At 42.5% G+C, this 24,310-nt stretch overlaps 1 protein-coding gene across 2 annotated transcripts in view; it reads right to left on the bottom strand.

Moving 5' to 3' along the window:
* LYPD6 (LY6/PLAUR domain containing 6) overlaps positions 1-24,310 on the bottom strand; it is a 55,229-nt gene that overhangs the window by 17,265 nt on the left and 13,654 nt on the right. Inside the window, exon 1 of one of the 2 annotated variants that reach the window (XM_081168122.1) lies at positions 13,312-13,394. The exons of the other annotated variant lie outside the window; for it this stretch is intronic. The gene's annotated coding sequence lies outside the window, so the exon portion shown is untranslated. Of the gene's footprint in view, positions 1-13,311; positions 13,395-24,310 lie in introns of those variants that run through there. 2 annotated transcript variants of the gene reach the window in all.

The following is a 24,310-nucleotide window of genomic DNA, read 5'->3' as shown; positions in this document are numbered from 1 at the left end:
CAAAAACAGAAAACTAAGAAAAACAAACAAAAATTATAACCTGTTCTTGAGTAATAGTGCTGGCTGAAGCATTTTTTAACCAAGAAGATAGAGCACCAAAAAATAGTACAGTATATGGAAAGCCTAGGTAAAGGGCCATTAGGTCCAGTCATGGCCGACTCTGGGGTTGCGGCGCTCATCTCACTTTATTGGCCAAGGGAGCTGGCTTACAGCTTCCGGGTCATGTGGCCAGCATGACTAAGCTGCTTCTGGTGAACCAGAGCAGCGCACGGAAACGCCGTTTACCTTCCCGCCGGAGCGGTACCTATTTATCTACTTACACTTTGCCATGCTTTCGAACTGCTAGGTGGGCAGGAGCAGGGACCGAACAACAGGAGCTCACCCCGTTGCAGTGATTCAAACCGCCAACCTTCCAATCGGCAAGTCCTAGGCTCTGTGGTTTAACCCACAGCGCCACCCGCGTACCCCAAATGGAAAACCTACCACATCTTTAATGATCCTAGACCAACTTCAAACCAATCATTAGAAAGAAATTTAAAATCTGAGACTGTGTTTCAAAGGGAGCCCAACCTATCCAACTGTCACACAGAGGAAAGAGGTGGATTTTCCAGAATACTGAGTGTTTAAATTCTTCTATTTGTCCAATCCCCTAATATAATGCTTCTCGCAATCAACCTTGAAATTTCCACCAAAGGGGCATTGCTCTAGGGCATTCTCAGCCTGGTGCCTGACAGGGGTTTGGGGCTCCAACTCCTATCAAATGCAGTCAGCACAGATCTTTGTAAATCTACTGTCCCCTGGATTCACTCTCACTTACTGCGTCTCCTTCCCTTATGTTGCACCTATTCTGTTTTTAAAAGCTTGCATTCCGATTGTCATCTGTCACCCTGTAGTATTCTCTCTGTGTCTCATTTCCTTTTCTGACAACTTCTTGATCCTCTCAAACCTGCTTTTCACTCCTTTCAATCAAATGAGACTGCTGGAGTTTGCATTTCTGAACATCCCTTGTTTTCCTCTGCCGCATATCCATATTCTTGACAAGTCCTCTCCTTTTCAATTGATCGATACAGCTAGAATCACTACTCTCTCCACAAGCACTGCTCTTTTTCCTCTGAAGCCTCTACCATCATCTAAAATGCTGCTTATTGACCCATTATTTTCTACTCATTTCTCAGTTCACTCTCTTCTTCACTGACTTTTTTCTCCTCGGCATCACTTACCTTTGGAACATGGCTACTGTATATCCATCTTGTCTTCTCCCTCTATTGGTACCAATCAATTCGCTCCTTCTCTTGCTGTTTCCTACCACCCAACATCAAACCCTTTCTTCCTCTATCATTTCAATCAAGCACCTCCCCAATACACATTTTTAATTCTACTTTTCCTGATTGATTCATCCTTTTCTTCTTCTTCCCTACTACGTCTTGTCCTTGAAAATATTATAAGCCTCTAGGAAGAGCCCATGTTGCTTAAAAAAACACACCAACCTAGTCTTTCAGGCACATTGAAATGAAAATGTATTACTGACTGTGATCAGAGATATCAAACTATCCTTCCAAAGATCGCATGGTCAACCCATGGTGGAGATCCAGGGATCCTGCTTTCCCTTGTAATATATGAACTCACCCACCAAAGTAACCCAGACCCCACACAATATTACCTATTGTTAATTATGTACAGCAGGAGCAGGAAACCTCTGGCCTTCCAAATATGGTTGCACTACAACTCTCATCGCAACCATTATTCCTACATGCTAGGACTGATGAGAGTTGGGAGTTCAACAACATCTGGAGGGCCACAGGATAGCTATTCCTTATGTTCAGCATCACCAATGGTGACTTTGTAGCTGGAGAGGAAAGGAAGGTCATCAAGCCCTCTATACAGAGAGACAAAGTGCTTATGTTCAAATATCTAACAAATTAGTCCATGCCACCCAAATTATTGTATAATTTATGCAGAGAACCGGGCCACACTAAAGTGTGCCAAAATAATGGTATCTCCAAAACAAATATATTCAGTTATAGGCTTTCCCTGACTTGTAAGATCAGGCCTGTTTTATGTGTTTGAATCCCCCCAAAACCTATTTTGTTTTTTATATACTTCTATATTTCTTTTTCCTTGCTTCATGCCATTTTTTAAAATTATTTTTGTTTTACACTGTACACTGCTTAGAGAGTTGTAAAATATCAAGTGGTTTATAACTGTTTCAAAAAGCAATCAATCCATAATCAAGCAAGAGAGCTACAGGGGTAATTATCAGTACAGCAACAGTAGGTTTTTAAAGGAAAACAAAAAATGCCGCACAATGCTTAGTTCCTTCAGCCTGCATGCAAACTATTCCTAACATTCCGGCTAACTTGAAATTCCCTCATCCTCACCCAGCTTGCAGCAAGCAGCAACACATCTTCCCCACATGTTCCCCCTCCCTTGGCCTTTTGCTCCGAAAATGGAGCTACTGAAGTCATGCCAGCAAATTCGCCAAGCAGCAACATAATTGTCCATTTGTCAGATCTGATTAAGATGGCGACATGTTGTCTTTGCTATCACCAGCCCAGGAAACAATAGAAGGCCGGGGATAATAAACTGCAGAAGAGACTTCCTTCATGTGCTGCAGTAACAACATCAACTGTAATGAAACTTTTAATCCCTCTTGAATGCTGGACAGGACTTGCAGAGTGTCTCGTGGCACCCCGTCAGACCCATTCCCAGAACCAGCCTTTGATTTGTTACCCTCAGATAGTCCTTTGCTACGAGTCTGGTCCACAACCCATTTGCAGAAATGGGAACGTTCCAGGGCACAGCATCTTCAAACAGCCTCCTGGGTACCAGCACCTCCAATTATTAAAAAATAATAATATTATTTGGTTTGGTTTGAGGATTCATTACAGGGGGTGCTGCCTACTTTTCTGTTTTAGGAGTTGTGGTTGTTTCACCCCTTGGGATGTTTTGCAGGGTGGGAGGGTTCTGAGCAGCACCAGTTTTTCTTTTGCGAAATGGGTATTTTGTGACATCCAGAATTTTAGATTTCCAAATGTGACTCCAGGCCCCTACACTGTTCTAGTATAGAAGACCATGGTTAATCAGCAGAAGTATACCCAACTTGAATTAGCCTTATTTTTAATCTTATCATTGGCCCATCCAAATAATCCTCTAGTCACATTACAGAGACATTCAAGCAGAATTCTCTCTTTCCCTTATTACCCCTAAGTGTCATAATAACGCAGGATTGTTCTGTCAGTCTCTTATGATCTAAACTCTTGCATGCATTAAGGATTGCACAGGATCTTGTGTGAAAAGGTTGTGGTGTATATTATCAACTTCTTTCCCTTCAACGATTACCACAGCCTTCCTAAAAATAGCTGTTTTAGGCTTTCAAGTAATAATTTAGTTCATCCAATCTAATAATTAATCACCTAAGATGTTCATCTTGAAGTCTAAGAAATATTTTTCTTCCTAGTGGCACTGCAGTACTTGGTGCAGGCAGATTACGAGGAATTCATATGGCTTTTGGTGTGGAAATATGGTTTTTTTTATGTGACAGAAACCACTCACACAGCACCCTCAGAATAAAATTAAGATAATTTATCAAGGTGCAGAAATAGGGATTTGAACTAAACAACACAATTGCCTAAAAACATTAATCCATAAATAATGCCATATTCTGACATTATCATTCCTATGTGGCTTATTTTTCACATGTGTAAGGTGATTGAATAAACATTTCTATGGTCTATGATTGTTATCAAAGCAGCAGAATGCAGAAGACAGAGGAAAACTATCCAGAAGTAGCAACTTTCTTGTTCATGAACATGCATTTCAAACGGCACTGGGGAAGAGGGGAAAGATAGTAATTTTGAGTGGGAAAAGGTGGAGGAAAGGTTTGAGGCTCCTATCATCTCTGACCTAGCTAGCTGGGGTTGATGGGAGTTGGAGATGTCTAAGAACATGTGGTGTGCAGATATCCTTCAACCCTGTTTAAGTGGTCCCTTCACATCATCTACTGCTTCTCCACTCAAATGCTCTCTTGTTATTTTATTTTCTTCTGCTTGGACTCAGTTACATCCATTTGTTGGCTCCAGAAACTTAAATTCGTTTGTAAAAACAGAAGCTAAGGCTTTGCATACAGAATTCTAACATGATGCAACACCATTATATTGAATCTAAACAAAATATGAATGCAACCACTGTATTTCAACTGTTTTTATATACAAACGTTTTTATATTATAAATCACTTTGAAATACCGTATTTTTCGCTCAATAGGAAGCACTTTTCCCCCTCCAAAAATGAAGGGGAAATGTGTGTGCATCCTATGCAGCGAATGTAGGCTTTCGCTGAAGCCTGGAAAGCGAGAGGGGACAGCGCTGCGCACCCCGGGCTTTGGGCAGCTATCCGCAAGCCTTCGGAAAAGCCTTGCGGATAGCAGCAAGCTCCGGGAGTGAAGGCGAGGTTGCGCGCAACCTCGCTGCCGCTCCAGGACCCGTTCTGGGGGCTGGGGTCGGAGGAAGCTCAGGCTTCCCCTGCCCCAGCCCCGCGGCTAAAAAGGAAGCCAAGACAGTGAGCGGGATCCATCCTCTCCCGGCAGGAGAGGTTGTGCGTGGCTAAAGAGGAAGCCAAGACAGCCAGCAGGATGGATCCCGCTGGCTGTCTTGGCTTCTTTGCTCTTTGGGGCTGGGGGGGGGGGAGTAAACATTTTTTCTTTATTTCCCCCCAAAAAAACTAGGTGCACCCTATAGAGCGAAAAATACGGTACATTGTGGGAAGTGATTCATAAGCGAGATGAACAAACAAATAAATAAGCATGTAACCCTAAGCCATTATGATGAGCCTCAGGCTCCCATACTCCCTCTCTTGTTCGACAAGGTAATGGGAAGCTTCCATTTCCATTTAACCACAGTTTATAGTATTACATCTGAACCCTAAACAGTGGTCAATCTTAACTATTATTTATGAAAGGAAGCTAGCTCATTAACTATAGTTTAAAGTTGGCTTATTTTCGTAAACCATTGTGAAAACTAACAGCAATTTGTCTGATTCAGACAATGCAACAAGATGAGTTCTAAAAGAAACCAAAGGGTTTTCAAATTCCACCATGCAGCAGTGCCAAAAGAAGGACAAGCCCTGTTGCCCAGACTTTTCCTTCCATGTGTTGCTAAATCATGACTTAGTACAGGTTTCCTCAGACTCGGACCTCCAGAAGTTTTTGGCCTACAACTCCCACGATCCCTAGCTAGCAGGACCAGTGGTCAGGGATGATGGGAATTGTAGTCTCAAAACATCTGGAGGGCCGAGGTTGAGGAAGCCTGACTTAGCACAAGAGGAGTCAACATGATGCCGTCCATATCCCAACATTTAAATTTGCATTGTTTTATGGAATTTTATGCTCCATTGCATTTGTATACATTGCTGTACACCACCTTGATACATCTTGTAGGAGAAGGTGGCTTAGAAGTAAGTTCAAATGGCTAGTGATCCTGCATACAAGTAGTTTTGCATTTCCTTTCGGCTTTCACCTAAGTCCAGTGAGGGCGCCACCTGCAACACTAGCATAGCAATCCCTTAAAATGGAGCCGCTTCCACAATCCTTTCAAAATATCATTTTGGGGATGGGGTGGTGAAAGCTATCAAAGGTACCTCAGAAAGCAACATCTCACACATCCTTTGTCAAGTGGGCAACCTCCAGGCAGGTCAAATTTTCAATCTCACCCCCCCCCAACACACACACACACACACACACACACACACACACACACACCAAGTCACAATAGTATTTGCATGTCTGAATCAGGCCTCCGGCAGCTTTGCTGTGCAACATGCTTACAATGGGAAAATATGTGGCAATGAGAAGTAATCCAAGCTAATCCAACCTCAAGGTCCATCAATAGCAACACCCTAGTGGTCCCAGGCCCTAAGGAAGTTAGACTGGCTTCAACCAGAGCCAGGGCCTTTTCAACTCTGGCTCCGGCCTGGTGGAACGCTCTGCCTCACGAGACCAGGGCCCTGCAGGATCTGATTTCTTTGCGCAGGGCCTGTAAGACAGAGTTGTTCCGCCTGGCCTTTGGATTGGAGCCAATTTGATTCCCTCCGCCCCCTTTTTCTTTTTTCTTTTCCTTCTCCTGCAATGAGGCTCCATTTTAATATTTTAATGTTTCAATATTTTAATGTTGTATTTTAATTTTGTTTTTAAGTTGTAATCATTCAACTTGTTTTATTATTGCTTGTAAGCCGCTCTGAGCCTGGCCTTGGCTGGGGAGGGCGGGGTATAAATAAAAATTATTATTATTATTATTATATTTCATTGTGTATGATCTCCTGTCAGATGCCATGCAATGGACTTGAACAGTAAATAATCTGACAGCACACTCTGCAATCCCACTGTAGTCCTTGAGCCCCTACCTCACTCCTGTTAGGCAACAACTGACATTGTTTTGGATATAGCGATCTTGGTGCAAATTTGATTTGGGGTGCAGAAACGAAAAATTGCTGTGATGGAGTGGAACGCTGCAATGCAATGGAAGCAACTGTTCCCAGAACACCACAAAATTCATGCTGCCATATCATTTCCCAGAATCTCACTTTTTGCTGTACCTTGCTGTAATCATCACTGGAACTACAGAAAACAGAGACCAAAAAATCCCCTCTGTAATAATAATGACATGGTGCAGTTTCACAGCACGTACCCAGGCTTTTCCTGTTACTGTTGTATTTGGAAGAGTTTTGTTTTGTTTTCACCAAAGGTAAGGACAAAAGCATGTCTAAATTGGAGAGCAGCAGCCAAGAATAAATTGGATGAAATTTGATAAGGATAAAGAGCAGGCCCGGAATTAAAACCACCAAAATTGTATTTACTACTTGAGAAACATATGCATGGCAAGCAGCGATGCAGAAATAGGACGCGAAAGGTCAATGCTGATGGCCAGCTAAATAAGGAGAGTTTTTCCATATGTTTAACACATAAATATTTCAAGTGCTAATCTCACACTGGTCCTGATTTAGCATCACTAGTGGATACTCCATTAACTCCGTCCTGAAGCCATTTTTCAACTATATCACTACTACTTTTATTTGCACAGCACTAGAAGTGGTTTATGTGAAGTGGTTCAAGTAAGGTAAAGGACCCCTGGACAGTTAACTCCATTCGAATTAGACTATGGGGTATTGTGCTCATCTCTACTTTCAGGCCGAGGGAGCTGGCGTTTGTCCGCAGAAAGGTTTTCCAGGTTATGTGGCCAGCATAACTAAACAGCTTCTGGTGCTGGAGCACACAGAAATGCCATTTACCTTCCCACTGCAATGGTACCTATTTATCTACTCACATTGGTATGCTTTCGAACTGCTAGGTTGGCAGGAGTTGGGACAAAGCAACGGGAGCTCACTCCGTCGTGTGGATTTGAACTACCAACCTTACGATCAGCAAGCCCAAGGATGGCTGCACAGCAGATGGAATGTTGGTACAGCTTTGGAACATAGGAAGACACTGTGCTAGGCCATTGGTCCATCAAGCTCAATATTGTCACCACTGACAGAGGCTCTCCAAGGTTTCAGGAAGGGTCTCTTAAAATGCAGGACATGGAACTTGAAACCTTCAGTGTGCAAAGCAGATGCTCAACCACTCAGCTATGGACCTCCTCATAAGACATCAAACTAGCTTGTCTTCCAGTATTGAGGAAAAAAGAATCTATCTGCTGAAATTCCCTTTTCTTTTTCATACTTATAAAAATGTATGTATGTAAGCAAATCATCCTTTTGCCCCTAGTCACCCTCCCCATGCCTTTCCTTAGGAAGGGTGGGGGGAGCAAGTGATGCCACTGCTGTGACTCAGCATAGGTCAGAGTGTGTCCCACTTGTGGTCTCGAAGCCACCAGATGAAAACTAAGGAGTTGATGGGATATCGCACCAGTGATGTCAGATTCCATAATTCTCCTGAACTTTAAGATTACAGTGGTACCTCGGGTTAAGAACTTAATTTGTTCTGGAGGTCTGTTTTTAACCTGAAACTGTTCTTAACCTGAAGCACCACTTTAGCTAATGGGGCCTCCCGCTGCCACTGCACCGCCGGAGCACGATTTCTGTTCTCATCCTGAAGCAAAGTTCTTAACTCAAGGTAATATTTCTGAGTTAGCGGAGTCTGTAACCTGAAGCGTATGCAACCTAAAGCGTATGTAACCTGAGGTACCACTGTACACACTTGGAATCTGTGGGGCTTACCTGTAAATAGAAATACGCAGGACTGTTTGTTTATGTTTTTGCTTATTCTTGTATTCTGTGTTGGTGCTCAGTTTCACTCCCACTTTTTCTCCATGCCTGGGCTGGCTGACATTTTAAACAGGCAAAAATCATTCCACGTCTTTCTCTTCTCAACAAATCTCCCTCCCCAACACCTCCACTCACTTTTTTTTTCTTTCCTGTCCCCCCCCCTTTCTCCCAAGCCTTGGGAAAGGTCAAACACACTCTAGCTGGTTTGACGTCTGTGCAGGCTTCATTATATCACATAGTCATCGGTTAAGACCCAGAGCAGACATGGTGAAGGAGTTCACCGTCCTACCTCAATTACAGCAGGCAAGTATGGTCAAACAGTCAAACACAATTAGTGTACTAATTACTCCATGAAAAAGTGGACCATCTAGTCTTGCTGCTAATTACAAGTTGCAAGGGGAGTTCATGGAGCTAAAAAGGGCAGCATTTTTTCAAGCGCTCATGAATGTGCTCTCTTTGGCTACATACACACCATACTTTTAAAGGATATTCTACAGACATACACACACACATACAGCCCTCAAAGAATCCTGAAAACTATAGCTTGTCCCTCACTTAAATACAATTCCCAACACCCTTAACAAATTACAGGTTTCTTTTTAGGGTGGGGCATGCTTCAAAGTGTGTTTTCAACCTTTTTATCTAACCAAATTTGTATTCCTGTCCTGTTTTCCCCCCACCATTAGTGTTCCAAAGCAGCTTATTTCATGAGGCATGAATATTCTAGAAGAGCAATCATAAATAAAGTAACAAGTAGCCAAAAGTAAAAGCAGAAGCAATAATAATTAGTTAAACCTTGAAGAGATTTTTTTTCAAGGACCAAGAAAACAAGATAGCCTTCTCTTGGTACCTGAGCAACAACAAACTCAAGCAGACATCTCTCCATAGATGTGGCATTACCATAGAAAAAGCCTTGTTCCCAAATTAATCTGATAACCTGGTTTGTACTTCTACTTGCACACTTAACCACTGACAAGTTATTCATATCCTCCAAAAGATTTTCCCATTTCCATTTCGCAGGGCTCTGAAGTTTGTCAAGATAACACCGTATCTTTTGTAGTTCAAATATGAAAGTAAAAATATACATTTTATCTATTAACTACAACACTCAGTTTCAAAGAGAACAAAATGCATACTTCTTGAAGTCACCAACTTGACAGTTCCCAAGTACTGGCTTCTGGGAACTTAACTTCTCTGTTCCCAGCAAGACCCAGAACCTGAACCCAAAAGCCTTTGGACTGATTCAGCAGGGCTCTTCTCATGGGTACAAATACTTGAGGAATTCAATTACTCTGAACTGTGATGGAAACAGAAGTTCCATGGACTAATGGGTGGATTAGATGGAATTATTCTTCTATTTTTGCACTTCTTTGAATTTTGCGATTCGGCACCTGGTTTAAAAAAGTGCCAGGGTGAATTAAAATGTATATTTTATGATGAAATGCATGTAATTGAGTTAAAAGGCATATTTCAATGTGATCTTTGTGTTGAAACTCATAAATATGTGTTTTAATATATAGGCAACAATCGATTTGTGTGGGACTTACGTTCCTGACCCCTGTGTGCGTTCGTGGAGTAAACATAATCCCACTCCACCTCAATATGCCTTCTATTACAGCCCCCTTTCCAGCAACTTCTGAGTTGCTGCAATGCACATGTGTGCAATTGCACATCAATTGTATGTGCATAAATCAGTTGTTGCCACTACACAGATAATTGTGGAAACAGGATGGGATGAACATATGCAAAACTGGTAACAACTGGACACAGACTGATCTAAGGATGGTTATTCCTCCTGCCACGTAAAAAGTACTTTGCTCATCAGATAGAAGGTGATACCCAGGCTGACACTAAGGCAAACTGCGGCAGTTTCTTCCAAGCAGACTGGCTGGCTCAGAAGAGCTCGAGGCTGCAAATAATTCCACGGCGAGAAGAGCAGACAAATGCCTTTTCCCCCAAGTGCTTCTCCTTGCTAACAGTGTTTCCAGCCTACCAGGTGAACACCGGAACTTTTCCCTGCCAAGAGACCTACTAATAAGGAGTTCTCCAGCTTGTCACAACATGGCAGGCTACAAGCTGCAGCCCTCCTGCTTGGAAGTGGATCTTTTTACAAGCAGCATTCACCCCTGGGATATACACAGTTTTCTGGGAGGGAAAGCGAAATACAAAAACACAGCCACAACAACAAATCTCTAGCAGCTGGCAGTCATCTGAAACAGGAATCAGATCATCTACTTGATTGCAAATTGATGTTGCAGTGCATTATTTGCAAGAACAAAAGCGATGCAAACTTTTATTGATTTATTGTATTTGACTCTACCGCACACCTTTACTGTATTTTCTTTTGTAGTCTGTTTAAGGGCCTTGGCCAAAAAGCAGTATTTAAATAAACCAACGATGATAATGATGAACAAGAAACATTAAAAGAGCATCCCAAAACATGCATATAAGCTACCAGGAAGGACCATTCCACAACAGTTTAATACTGTTCTGCGTCACCCCAGTCTCCAAATGATGCAAGATTCCAGGGGTTCTAGACACTAACCCAGGGTTCGGTTTCCTGGGAATGAGGGAAAGTGGAGACCAGGCCCATGCAGAGCTTGTCTGAGGCCCAGGGCAGGTGTTCCTTCTTGGCTGGGAGGCATGGGAAGTTCTTGCATGACAGTGTAAGTCTGGTAGGCCCCAGGTGGGGGACCGCAACCAACTTAGGCTTCAGAGGCCTGCCTGCACAGGCCTGGTGGAGACTGTGGTGTCTTTAGGATATATGGTTTATTTACACATATATTCAATCTTAACACCACAAGAGGGTCTTGTTCTCCCATAGCCAATGCCTTGGTTTCAAGCAGAAATCAGGCGTGGCTTTTCTCCCAGCTGCCCAGCCTGCAGCCTTCCAGCTTCTAGTGAACGTAACTCAACTCCCAACTCTGCCTTTGCCTTTCAAACTACCAGAGAGTTGAAGGAGGGTGGCCATTTCATTTTTCTTCTGCCAGGCCGGTACAGAGAAGACAGATACACTTGCCCCAGGCCTCAGAGGCCCAAGTCCAGCAGGAGGGGTGTTGGTCAGGGGCCTGCCAGATTTATGCTACCATGCATAGAAAGGCCCCAGGCCTCCCAGCCAACCAGGGACCCCTGCGCAGGGTCTCACTTCTGCTACTTCCTTCGTTTCCATAATGGTCTATCCTTCGAGGACCATGACCTCACCAGAAAGCTAGCCTGGCTATTCCTGGAATTGAAGCCATGCTAGATTGAGGAATTAGAAGGCGACTCAGGCATACAGCCACCCCCTCCCCAAAACAATACTTACTTAACATGGCAGTTAAGGACAATACCACTTGCTATTTCTTCATCATGAGAATACCAGAACTCAGGAGTTCACGTGACTCTATTTCCAAGTACAGAAAGCTCAATGGGACCCTGGATAATGAGACAGTACAGCTCTTATACAGAGAGTACAAAACAGTGTGAATATAACACTGCCTGGTCTTCTTGCCATGTTTAGGATGGCACCCAATTCCCTCCAAATGCTCCTCTCTTTCATTTTTTTGGAGCTTAAGACACAGAAGAGTATGGTACAACTGTGCTGGTATTTCCACAAAACTAAACACAGCCTGAAAATCCACTTTCAACTATCAATAGGTAAAGTGTCTGGTGCAGACATAACAGTAACTGTCGTGAGGTTCTGAAAAGTGGAAGGAGGGAGGGCCACATATCCAACCATGGATGGTTAGAAGATCAAGCAGAGATGTAGCTGAACCAGAATCAAGTGTTAAGAGGAACAAACAAGCAAGCACATGCGCGCGCACGTACGCGCGCACACACACACACACACACAGTATATCCGCACCCAAAAATAGTCCCCATATCCAAAATTTACTAGTTCAGAATATTCCAATGAAGTTAGTGCAAACTGGGTGAGGGCAACCAAATCTGAATTCAGGCTCTTCAAAAATAAGGCGACTTTATTCAGATTATCATAAAATTACATTGTTTAAGGTTTTCACTACCCTTCCCCTTGAGGGAGGCTCTGTACTTGTATGGGATGCAGGTGGTGATGTGGTCTAAACCACTGAGCCTCTTGGGCTTGCCAATCGGAAGGTTGACGGTTTGAATCCCCGTGATAGAGTGAGCTCCTGTTGCTCTGTCCCAGCTCCTGCCAACCTAGCAGTTCGAAAGCATGCCAGTGCAAGTAGATAAATAGGTACCACTGTGGCGGGAAGGTAAACAGTGATTCCATGCACTCTGGTTTCTGTCACAGTGTCCCATTGCGCCAGAAGCGGTTTAGTCATGCTGGCCACATGACCTGGAAAGCTGTCTGGACAAACACCAGCTCCCTCGGCCTGAAAGCGAGATGAACGCCACAACCCCATGGTCACCTTTGACTGGACGTAACTGTCCAGGGGTCCTTTACCTTTTTATTTCATTTCATTTTTTACTTATGGAGCTCCTGGCAGTAAGAGGCTGTGGTCAGAAATGTAACCCGTTGATATTCCTATGGGTCAGTGGGTCTGGCTGGTAACTAGAAGGTTGGTGGTTTGAGCACCTGCAGAGATGGCTGTGGGCAGGAATCCTGCATTGCAGGGGGTTGGAGTAGTTGACCTTCAGGGTCCCTTCCAGGTCTACGACTCAATGACTCTGTGCTCCTCAGCCCATGTTCCTGCCCCGAGAGCATGTGGTGAAGGGCAGGTGACAACAACAACAGACTTCCCCGATAGCTGTTCTAAATGCTTTATGAGTTTGTAATTAAACAGCCTCCTTCACAGCTCATAAAAACAATAATTGCAATTAAGATCTCCAGCCTTTAACATGTGCATGTGGCCTTAGAGATCCCACAAACACAAGTTTAGTGTACAAACATATTGGGGAATATATATATAACATTTACAAGGCAATTTTTCTCTCTCTTGGGCCTACCTTTTTTGACTGTACCCCTGGTCTTATCACATTAATAATTTGGGAGCTTCATTTCCAGAAAGCAAGAATCAAATGAATATTTTATATTTGTTAACACAGCCCTGGAGCAAAAAGAGCAGGTGAGGAGAAAGGAGCCCATACTCACTGATTCAGAAACCTTTAAAACAACATCCTGACGCAGCCAGCCAGCAACGGCAGCTTCAGCTGAGCTGATCTTTCTGGTGCTGCTTCTGGAAGCATGGAAGAATGAGTTTAAGCCGACATTCCTTCAAGCTAGATCAAGGCACTGAAATATTGAACATGATAGCACCTATTTGAACACAAACGCCAACTTAAATGCATGTTAGTTCTTGAAATGAAGCCTCATCCCAATACTCTCAACTCAAATACACACGTAAGCAATTTGGGTTGTACTGCAGGGCCACATTAGAGGCAGAAAATGGGTTGCAAAGACAACAGCTATATTCAGTCTGGAGCACAATTTAGCAAATTTGCACTACCTGCTTTCACAACATAGTTTTGCAAAATATGGGGGGTGGGGAAAACCTAAAGCTGGTGAGCATGCTGTCTTTGTTCAACAATATTTTTTGATGACATATTCTGAAATGTGTAAAAAATAATAATCCTTGACATGTCTGCAAATAAGATATTTGCATTCATAAGTCATGGAAGCAGAGACTTCCAGCGTTCAACCACTTTGCCTTGCAGTTTTGCATGTATGGGTCCAGAACCCACCCACCCAGTTAATGGTTTTAACAAAGTGTGGGCTGAAAACAGCAGAAATAAACCAACCCTGGGTGGGGTAAAGCAGTGGCCAGGGAGGGTTAAGCAGCCCTCCCTCCACTTCTCTACTCCAAAATTCCCCCTGCCCTACTACCACTAAGCAGCCGCTTGGCAGAAGTGTGGGTTATGAGAACGGCCATCAAAATGTCTCTGAACCAAACTCATTAACGATACTTGCACAAGGCACCCACTGCACCCTATGGTCTGTCCACCAGGTTCTCCGCCACTAAACAATGTTAGTGTTCATACTGTGTGATATACCTAGAATTACATTTTTCGCCAAGGTGGCACTAGTCATAACACAAATTTGGCAATTATCAGGTCCTCCTGGTTTGCAACACATTACAAGCAGCTACCGAAGGTGGAGAAAAGATTAAACCTGTCCCTGCTGCCTATTAGAAATAAGCTTCAGGATCAAACAGCAGCCCAATGCAGAGAGATCTGGAGAGAAAATGAAAACCAGAATGTCATTTGTCCCAACAGATCAAGGCCTATAATTTGCTAACTTCCTCTATGAGCATTGTGTCCTTAGGCTCAGATTTCAAGCTTGACATGTTTCAGGTAAGTGCCCTAGGACAAATGTACTGACATGCAAAAGAGAGTCAATGAGGTAACCATTTTTTTCATTAAAAGAAGTTTTGCATCATTCCTCTGCGATAATTCTGCATCTTATACCTGCTAACAGCTGCACCAAGAACCATGCTTCCTTCACACATTTATATAGCACAACCTGTGCAGTGATGCCCACTGCTAACCTCTATTTTCCCCGCAGAGCATTTACCAAAAATACTGAGAGGTATGTGGGCAAGTTTACCCGGCATAGGTTCTTGCTGGCACACTGAACCAGAACAGTAACTGGCTTTGCTGCATGCCAACAGCATCACTGGTTAGAGCAGTGCTAGAAACTGAGCTATGAAAGCTAGGAGCTAAATGGCACCTTAAACCTAGGTTATGGGTGCAGCAACGGAATATCTAGCCGCACTTTTTAAATAACAAGAATACAAAGCTGAAAACGAATAAACTGCAGCTAAAATCTTATGTTCATTTATCACATGGTCTAGTTCTCATCTGAAGACTGCAAAAAACAAAGCCATGCTTCCCCTCCCCTACCCCCTAATATTCTTAAGAAGATCTCTTCTTCGTTCTTTAGAGAGTGGCTGGAAGTGGGGAGGCAGAAAAAGGTCCTCCTTTCCTTCCACTCTGCAGACAAGCCCTGGATTCCCCCTACACCCCCTTTCCTTCATATAAATATATCTTTTTGGCACCACAATTAACACATATTAAAGGCCTACACAACTGATGACAGAGACATCCACCTTGAGTGTCCAGTTTGCAGACCTAAGACTTAAGGGTTCCTTCAATGATCCCACTCCAAAATTTGTTTTGATTTTAAGCAGAGTCTGAGATAGACAACACTTTAACATGCACTGCTTAAACAATCATAAATAACTAGCTAGTATATTTCAAATTAAAAGGACATCATACATTAAAAGTACATTAAACAAGGCAACTAAAACCTAAACAAAACATGTTGGGGTTAAAAGAAAAGAAAGTTTTCAGGTCCCCAATCCATGCACATTTTACTTGGGAGGAAGCCCAATTGAACTCATTTGGGATTTACTTCCGAGTAACAGTGGCAATTTTAATCTGAAATCTTCGGCACAGTACTGCGCCCAGAGCTCAGAAACTGCTCACGTTTATGAAATTCCCTGTCGCAAAATACGCCTACAACAATGAGAGTGTTGAATGCTGGGTTACAGTGGTGGAAAGAGAGACTGTCAGCACAACCACGCACCAGCAGGATAACTGGGTGCCATTTTCTATCCCCCCAACCCATTGCCTCCCATATTGCGCAGAAACCTCAACCACCACTGCTCCACAATGGCCGTCAATAATCTCAGCACAGAGTACAATGAAAAAGGGCTTTGCTGGAACAGCCTAAAGGCACGTGAAAACACTGAGAAAGGAAAATACCAACAAGGAGAAGGCAGAAATATAAAGTCACATTTAAATCCCTCCATCCCAAATGTTAGAATACCTTCTGTGTGGAAATCCCCTCCAAGTGGTGATTCAGCAGGCCACTCCTTTGTATACTTTTAGGCATTCTGACATTCAAAAAATGCTGAGTGGTCTGAAGCTTTTATTGATTGCTCTGCTTGCGAATGTTGTTTTAATGTTGCTTTATCTTGTTTTATGTGGTGTAAACCATTTTTAGGGTGCTTTGTTAATAAATAAAAATGCAGGGTACAAATTTAAACACTTACCCCTTCACAAGGCCTATGTTCAAAGACAGAGGAACAATCATATTGCTAAAGTGTTTGGTTCACAGATTTCCAGAACAGCTTTTAAATGGCAAATCAGCACACTGGCATGTTTCTCAAACTTCTGTATGTGTTTTTTGTTTTTGTTTTTACCTTTGTATTTTTTCAGTCTTACCTATGTATTTTTTCAGTCTTAGGTTTGGCAGGAAACAAAACAACAACAGACACTCTCTTCAACTGCTTCTCTTCACTTGTAAAGACCTGAAAATCTGAGGCAGGGTGCATGACTTCCAAATCCACCCACTGAAGTACAGTCACAAATTGTTCACTACACAAAGTTCCAAAAATTACTTAGGCGCTATATACCGGTATGTCATACCTTTTCTTTGGGGGCTTATACACTGAAGTGCTTCTATCTTATTGTCAAGTATGGGGTGAGTATAGAACCGCTTCCCATTTTCTAATCTAATCCCCTACTGCATGTAGGAAAATATACTTAACATTGTTGTGGGGGAGGGCGAGAGCTAGAAAGCATGTCTTCACCAGTTCTCCATTACTGGGCCTTTCCCATAAAAGAATATTCCTACCTAAATAATAATAATAAAAACCCTACTTTCCCCTGAATTCTATACAGCTCAGATACACAATGAAAACAAACAAACACACATTTTAACAACCCAAAATCACACAAGATACACTGAAAAAGGGCTCCCTTGCGAATAATTATTAGCAAACAAGGTACAGCCTGGAGGCAGATGAGGCAACAGAGGGGCTGAAACTAAGCAGGTCTGGATTGGGCCAGTGTCTGGGTGGGAGTCCACTTCAAAGCACCATGAATATCACCTTGAGTTCCATGTTGGAAGACAGGCAGGATATAAAATTACAAAACGCATTGCTTTGTAACAAGGAGAAAAGGAACACAAGAGCCACACATTTCCCCCCTGGAATCTTGGATGCCACAAGCCCTGAGGCTACTGCTGCCAGAGCAGACCAGTTCCACTCTGCTTCTCATCCACTTTTGGTTAGGAAAATTTTGATCAGGATCTTGTCTACTCAAAGAATTTGCAGTAGCATCAAATCCACCTTCATCACATTTCATCTCCATTCACTGTTGGCCCTTACTGTCCCAGAACAAGTGTCTGATTCAAAGAAATGTAGTCACAGTTACATCTCTAAATTTAATACTAATAATAATACTAATACTAAAGTATAAACTTTTTGCTGATTTCGGGCTATTTTCATATACTTGCCCTCCATCCCAAGACCGCTTTGGGTTGGCATTTCATTGGATGAATTCACCCGTTTACGACTGTGCGCCAGAAAAAAAGGAAGGAAATCAGAAAATCAGCATCACTGGTTGTTTAGCTTCTGACGGAAGACAAGATTAGCAAATTTCAGAGTTGACTAGTAGCTTTCAGAATTGACTGCTATAAAACTACTTCTCTTTTCTTTTTGATTAATCTAACTTAAGAGAGAAAGAGCATGCAATATAATACCAAAGGCTCGCAAAACACTGCAAGTCTTTGGCATGGGCCACACACTCAACTGCTTCTAGCGACATACAAATTATTTTGAGAAAACGAGGAAGTACCTCAACGCAGGCAGAAACAGATCGTGGAATGCAGCATGGAATTGGACCCTACACAAACATCAGCCGACCCCAAACACTGAATGCTGAGCTGGATGGACCCATAGGGAGAACAGGGGAGAATCCCAGCATACTCAAGCAGCCCATCTCCCCATCCACACACAGAAGAGTAGGTTTCCTACATAAACAAGCTTAAGCTTTCCATTTAAGGGCAGCTTTGTAGACAGAAAGAACACAGCTCAAGCATGGCATATGCTGCCACCTACTTCTCTCTTGCCAATCCCTGCTGGCGTCCATATTGGTAATTTCCATTGGGCAAGTCAACGAGTGCAACTGGGGACAAATCAACAAATTCAGGGTAAAATGGGAAACACAGGCCGGAGGGAACAATCTTGCCCAACTGTCAGAGCACGCTATCACCCGAAGACCTGCAGCAAGGGACAGTGTGAAAACCCACTAGGAATTGGTTCCAAACTGTTCTTACCATCAAGTAGATTTCTTGGTGGTCAACCAAAGTCTGACCTCTTTCAGCTAAAGCCAGCAAGCTCTAATCCTGTCTGCTGAAGCAGTAAAGAACAAGGCTTTGGCCTTTATTGTATCGGCAGCCCTTTATTTGAAGAGTGCTCTTAAAGCGCCTTTCCTCAGTTTTCTCTTCTCCAGGCTATATATACCCAGTTCCTTCAAAAGTCTTGTTTTCCATACTGCTGACCTTCTCTGCCCTTCCCTAAACTGATTCTATTATGCCGGTATCCTTTTTCAAGTGTGTTTCCCAGAACCGGACAGAGAACTACAGTTGAAGTCTGACTAGAGCAAAACCAAGTGGAAGGGTTCCTTCCCACGACCTGGAAATTATGGTTCTATTCACTGAAGGCTAAAACTACATTAGCCATGTCAGATGAGCACCATCCTAGACTCCATTTCCTCCCCATGTCTTTATCCGGTGCCAGTTCCATTGTTCTGAATACACAAGCATGAATAGTGAACATATCTGTCAGATCAGCCATATTTCTGCTCCTATCATCTCCTAGCTCTGGGGGCATTCCCCTCCCAATAACGTTTAATCAAAAGTGCTTCCTCTAAAATTTCAAAGTTTGACTGATTTCTTGACCAATATTACTTACGGTAAATAAAAACAGCAAACGCAGAAGGTAAGCTGTGGAAGAAATAATCTGCTAGGACCAAATATAGCTCTCTTGGGCAGAGGTGGAGGGCAAGAGTTCAGACCATCAAGAAATTTAAGATTAGCACTTTCAGAGTAGCCAAGTTTAACATTAGTAACAGGCAGGTTTTGTAGGATGCTTACTGCTATGGAAATCATCTGTCTTAATTGCACTTGCTGATAAGGGAAAAAAAGAGTTTACACTCTACATTCCTTATTGCAATTTTTGGCTGTTGAACTTTATGCCTTACGTTTATGCCCATAAATCTTTTTTCACTGTAACCAGTCATTACAATAGCTCTGAGGAAAGTGATGAAATTCTAATTAAAAGCCAAGTGGGAACACCTCACAGCCACAGATTATAGGACTCTACCAGCAAACCTGGGAACCCCTTTGCTAGCAAGCTTTCTTGGTATATTTCAAGGACGGGGAATCTGTGGGGCTCCATATGCTGTAGGACCAAAACTCCCAGCATCCCTATTGGCCATGCTGCTGGGAATGCTGGGAGTTGTAGTCCAGCAACATCTGAAGCGCCTCCTCTGTTATTGGTCTGTTTATCACAGTCTTGCACACTGAATGCCCTTGGTTTCAAATACGCTAAAAGAAATGAACCTTTCCAAAGCATCCTAAATTTGGGCATGCTTAAATGGCTGAACTGGATACAACTCTGTATTGCAGGGGGGGAAATATTTAGTTCAACATAGTATACAATTTATTACCACACAGAAATCTGGAAACAATCAGAACAAGTTACAGAGCAGTGTGACCTTCTCATAAACAAACTGCATAAATACACTGTAAACAAACATTTCTATTTTAGGTTCCCAGGACATTATTGTTAAACTGGAGACATTATTATTTTACCATTAAACACACACACACACACACAAACATAAGCAAACAGATTTGCCAACAGCAAAAGCTATTTAAATTAAAACTCTTTTTCAAAAATATTCTCTGAATAATTAACTGACTGTGCAAATATGCAATGTCCTTAATTAGAATTCTGTTCTGCTTACTACACTTTGGGGAAACATTTCTAGAGAAATGTTGGCTACCACACAGGACAACAGAAGGAGCTGTTCACACACACACAAAGAACAACCATCCCACTCTATTCTGAGAGTTCGTATTGTTTCCTATACATGCCAAATGAACAGAGGAGATAAACAGGTGGTCTGCCTCCACCTCTCAAGCCTGCCTCTGATGACAATTGTCCTGACAGTGCATGCACAACTCCCTTATCCTACTCAGAAATTTCATTAGTAAGATTTTTATCTTACTCATTTGTTGACAGCAGTAGAAAGGGGTGAAACAGACAGGGATGGGTGCGTGTATGCTCACATCTCATTCTGCCAACACAGGGCACCACCCCTGTGAGGCCATCCCTGCATCCTGAGATCACCTGTGATGAACCACCAGTCTCGTACAATCCTTTAAGAGGGAGGCTGCCTCTTACCAAAGGAGATGGTGACGAGAAGAGGAATTAAACTCAGGAAACGCACCTGCAGAGCCAATCTCCCTTATGTATTTTCAGAGCTCCCATGTGCCTCTCTTACTGTCTCAGAAGAATGTGTTCTCACGCTCCCCACTGCAAGAATACACATCTCCTGTGCTTCATCTTAACTGAGGTAGTAAAAAAGGATAAACACAGTGCGGCTAACCCCACCCATTTCATGTGGACAGGTGGCATTTCTGGCACCTATCATGAACTGTTCATAGGGAGGTCCATTGTTTCCCCTCACCTACCCTGGGGCACCAGAAGATGTCAGGAGCTAGCAAACCTGCCCTTCAGCCGCACTTGACTTGAAGGCAGGTTGCAACTGAACTCCACACATTCCCACTATAGGAAGAAGAATTCAGGAACAGCTGCCAAGCATGGGTTGCCACTTGTACTGAACCAAAGCTTGCATATGGAACATCGTCTGGAGAATAGAGAAATATACTTTATTGAATAAAGAGCTGCCCATTCACACTTGCGTGCTCCTCGTGTAGCAATGTCTAAGGACAGAGCTGAGATGTTACACACCAATTCCAAAGAGGGCAAAATAATCAATGGGTTCCTCCTTGCCTGGTCAGAAGTAAGTTCTAGTATATTTAACAAGGCTTAGAACTGCAACCTTAATCGCCATCTGCTTTCTAGAGCATGGCAAAACCCAATTCTTCTTTTAATGTGACTTTGGGAAATTCACTGATCTAAGTTGGAGAGCAGAGACCAGTCCAGCTAATTTCTGGTCTGGGCCACTGTTATTCTTCACCGCTTTCATCTTTCTTTTTTATGATTACTATTTGTTGTTGGTAACCTTGAAGACTGATTAAAAAGTGGAATATACATACTTTTTGTTTGGAAAAAATAACCCTAAATAAGTTTCCTCACACCTTCAGTTCTGCAAAATGTATCAATCTTCCAGCAACTAAAGGTGTGTTGAGGAAGGGCCCAGTCCCTTGACAACTATTTGTGACTTGTTTTTGACTTTCATAAAGCTGAGCAGAGATCCACCTGCATTAAGTACCACTTTCAAAAGACTCAGAGATTCTGTAAGATGCAGAACATGGAACCAGTAAGCGCTAAAGGATTTGCATAATGTGTGATGCACATCAAGCGATGACAAGAGAAGCTTCATGCCCATCTGATGTCTTGAGTCAGAAAGAGTTCAGGGGATCCACCTAACTGAAAATGTAAACTATGAAGTGCCGGGTCAATAACTGAACACCATCCCTGCACTCTCATTGGCTCAAATGCTTCCATTTTCAGTACAGTGTAATGTGATGTCCAGACAAAGCTGTCAAAACACTAGGACATTTTACTATGATGAAAAGCTTGTTTGTTTTGGTGGGAGCCCTGCTGTTTAAAGTGCGCAGCAGGAGGCCCAACTGAAGACCTATCATCCAGAGCGTCACTGCGCTTACTCATACCACATTCTGCAGAATAAAGCCCAAAAGAAAAACTTTCAACTGTATTGTTATTATATTTATTTATACCCTGCCATTTTCCAGTTCGGGACTCAAGGCAGCTTACACAGATGAAACAGAACCAGCTAAGAACATGGGGAAAGGCAATAATTATTATAATTCAATTAGTGTTGCTTTAATGTTTAAAAATCCAATAACAATTTTTAAAAAATCACAGCACCTGCTCTGTCCTCAAAAACAATCAGTCCCCAAAGCCCTTTTGGAATAGAAAGGCCTTTACCTGCCAGCAGACAGATAGCAAGGAAGGAGCCAGTCTAACTTCTCTAAGAGGGAGTATTACTTTCAGACAGTGCAAGAAATATTCAGTAGCTCTCTGAGAGTGAGGTGGGATGATACTCTTTAAAAATCATAAGAAGATTGGAGCTGTACCGATTTCTACTGTCCAAAAGACAGAATGACCTTTCAGTCGGTTAGATTAGCCACTTCAGTTAATATAGTGGCATGTTCTGCTTCCTTGCATTGCCCATCAACAGTTAGTACCTACAGCCGATTGGGCAAGCTAGTAAGCAACTATTTAAAAGGCAAAGTGTGGCTAGCTTTTTGTTTGGTTATTATCAGGCCACTGCTATCCAGATCACTCCTTCACTAAGAGAACCTTAGAACTGAGAACAATTCTGCCATCATAAACCTTCCCTCTTAGTTAACTAACTGTCCTGTCTGCTTACTTTGCAATACTTGCAGAGGCACGTTGGACTGTTGAGGAAGGTGATGAAATAGGAACTGGAGAGAAGCAAAGAAGCTGAACAGGTCTCAGACATGGTGATGACCGACTCCACTTAATTTGACTTTCCACTTTTATTTCGGGACCCAAGCCATTAATTTGTAAATGAGGGCAAACGGATAATTTATAGTTCCATCCATCACAATAAATTTATCCTCACCCAGCCAGAAATAACCCCATTAGGAGTCTAGTACAGAGCAAGACTATGTAGCCAAGACTTTTACAGGGTGGGGGAGATCAGACATCAACCTCTCAAATCTAATCTCGATTATCATTCATAGTCTGGAGAGAGAAATTAAAGAAATAAATCAATGTCTTTATAGTCTGATGTGCTACATGGCAATAATAAATACCACCTTCTGTGATTATTCATGAACATTCATAAAGGTATTTGAAGATGAAGGGTGCCAAGTAATAATTAACCAGTGTGAAACATCATGAGTTTTGTTTTTGTCCAAGTTATAAAAGCTCAGCAAATATACAGCGAGTTTATCCTGGAGGCAACTATGCTCCATCTGCATAAAGAAAATCTACATTGCCAGTTGACTTGTTTCAAGGCAGAAGAACTACCAAGAAAGCCAGCTTAGAAGTTTAAGCGCCATGGACTGCCCACGACGAATCCCGAGAATTGGAAACTTGGCAAATGTGTTCTGCTAGGGGTGCCTACTGTATCCCAACTCCCCCACTATGATTTTCTGAGCAGAGGGAGAGAGTGAAGGCTGTGATGTACATAGATACACTATGAACCAGTTGCAAGAGGATGGTGAGAGCAGATATGATTGTTTCCCCAACACCATCAAATTGCCAAACACCACCACCCCAATTCCCATTTTGCCCAGAGCGTCAAGAAAGACATTATTAAAGACACCATTAAATAATTATTGGTATCTACATCGTGATCTCTTCAAGGCTGAGAGGGCCCATTAAGAGTACCTTGCACCAATATTTAAGCTTGCACTGAATATGCCCCTATTTCCAAGTTTGGGGGGGGGGGGTTGGTTTTGGTCACACAGTGATAAGAGAAACAAGGTTTTGCAGTTTTATTTTATCTTTTTACTTCAAATGTTCCACGACTAAGTCCTGACAAGGAAAGCACAGTACTGGCCGAGCCTAGGTACCTGAAACTAGATACTCTCACAAACTCAGCTGAAGGGCATAAAATACGTTCATATTTCATTTATGCACCTAAAATGCAAAGGCTGTGGACACCCATGAGAAAGCATATCAGGTGAATGTCTGAAAATTGGGGGTTAATGCCAATAATGACCATAAGAGGATCTGTCCAATCAATATCACAGCTCTGTGTATTTAAAATCCTACAAATGCAGAAGTGGCAATTGGCTCACTGTGAACACTGACAAAATAGATGTCTCCTAACTATACATCTTTGGCACCTGTTAAATTACTTATTCCTTACAACATCAAAAGCATTTCAGCGAGACATACATCAATAACATTCATAACTCTCACATATATACCAGCTTCTGAATCCCCAGTGGTTCTTGCAGTATCCAGCCAAAACATTTTATTAAAATATTATTTCATTTCCAAAAGGTGATTTTCAGCACTGTGGACAGGCCTTAATGGAACCCCAATGAGCCCCATCAAGTGATATAGGCTCTTTCCCATGGCCAGTAATTTAGATTACAATCCAATGCA

This window comes from Podarcis bocagei (assembly GCF_964188305.1).
Source record: "Podarcis bocagei genome assembly, chromosome: 1".
In the NCBI taxonomy this organism is placed as follows: domain Eukaryota; kingdom Metazoa; phylum Chordata; class Lepidosauria; order Squamata; family Lacertidae; genus Podarcis; species Podarcis bocagei.
This window is presented reverse-complemented; position numbering and strand designations above follow the sequence as displayed.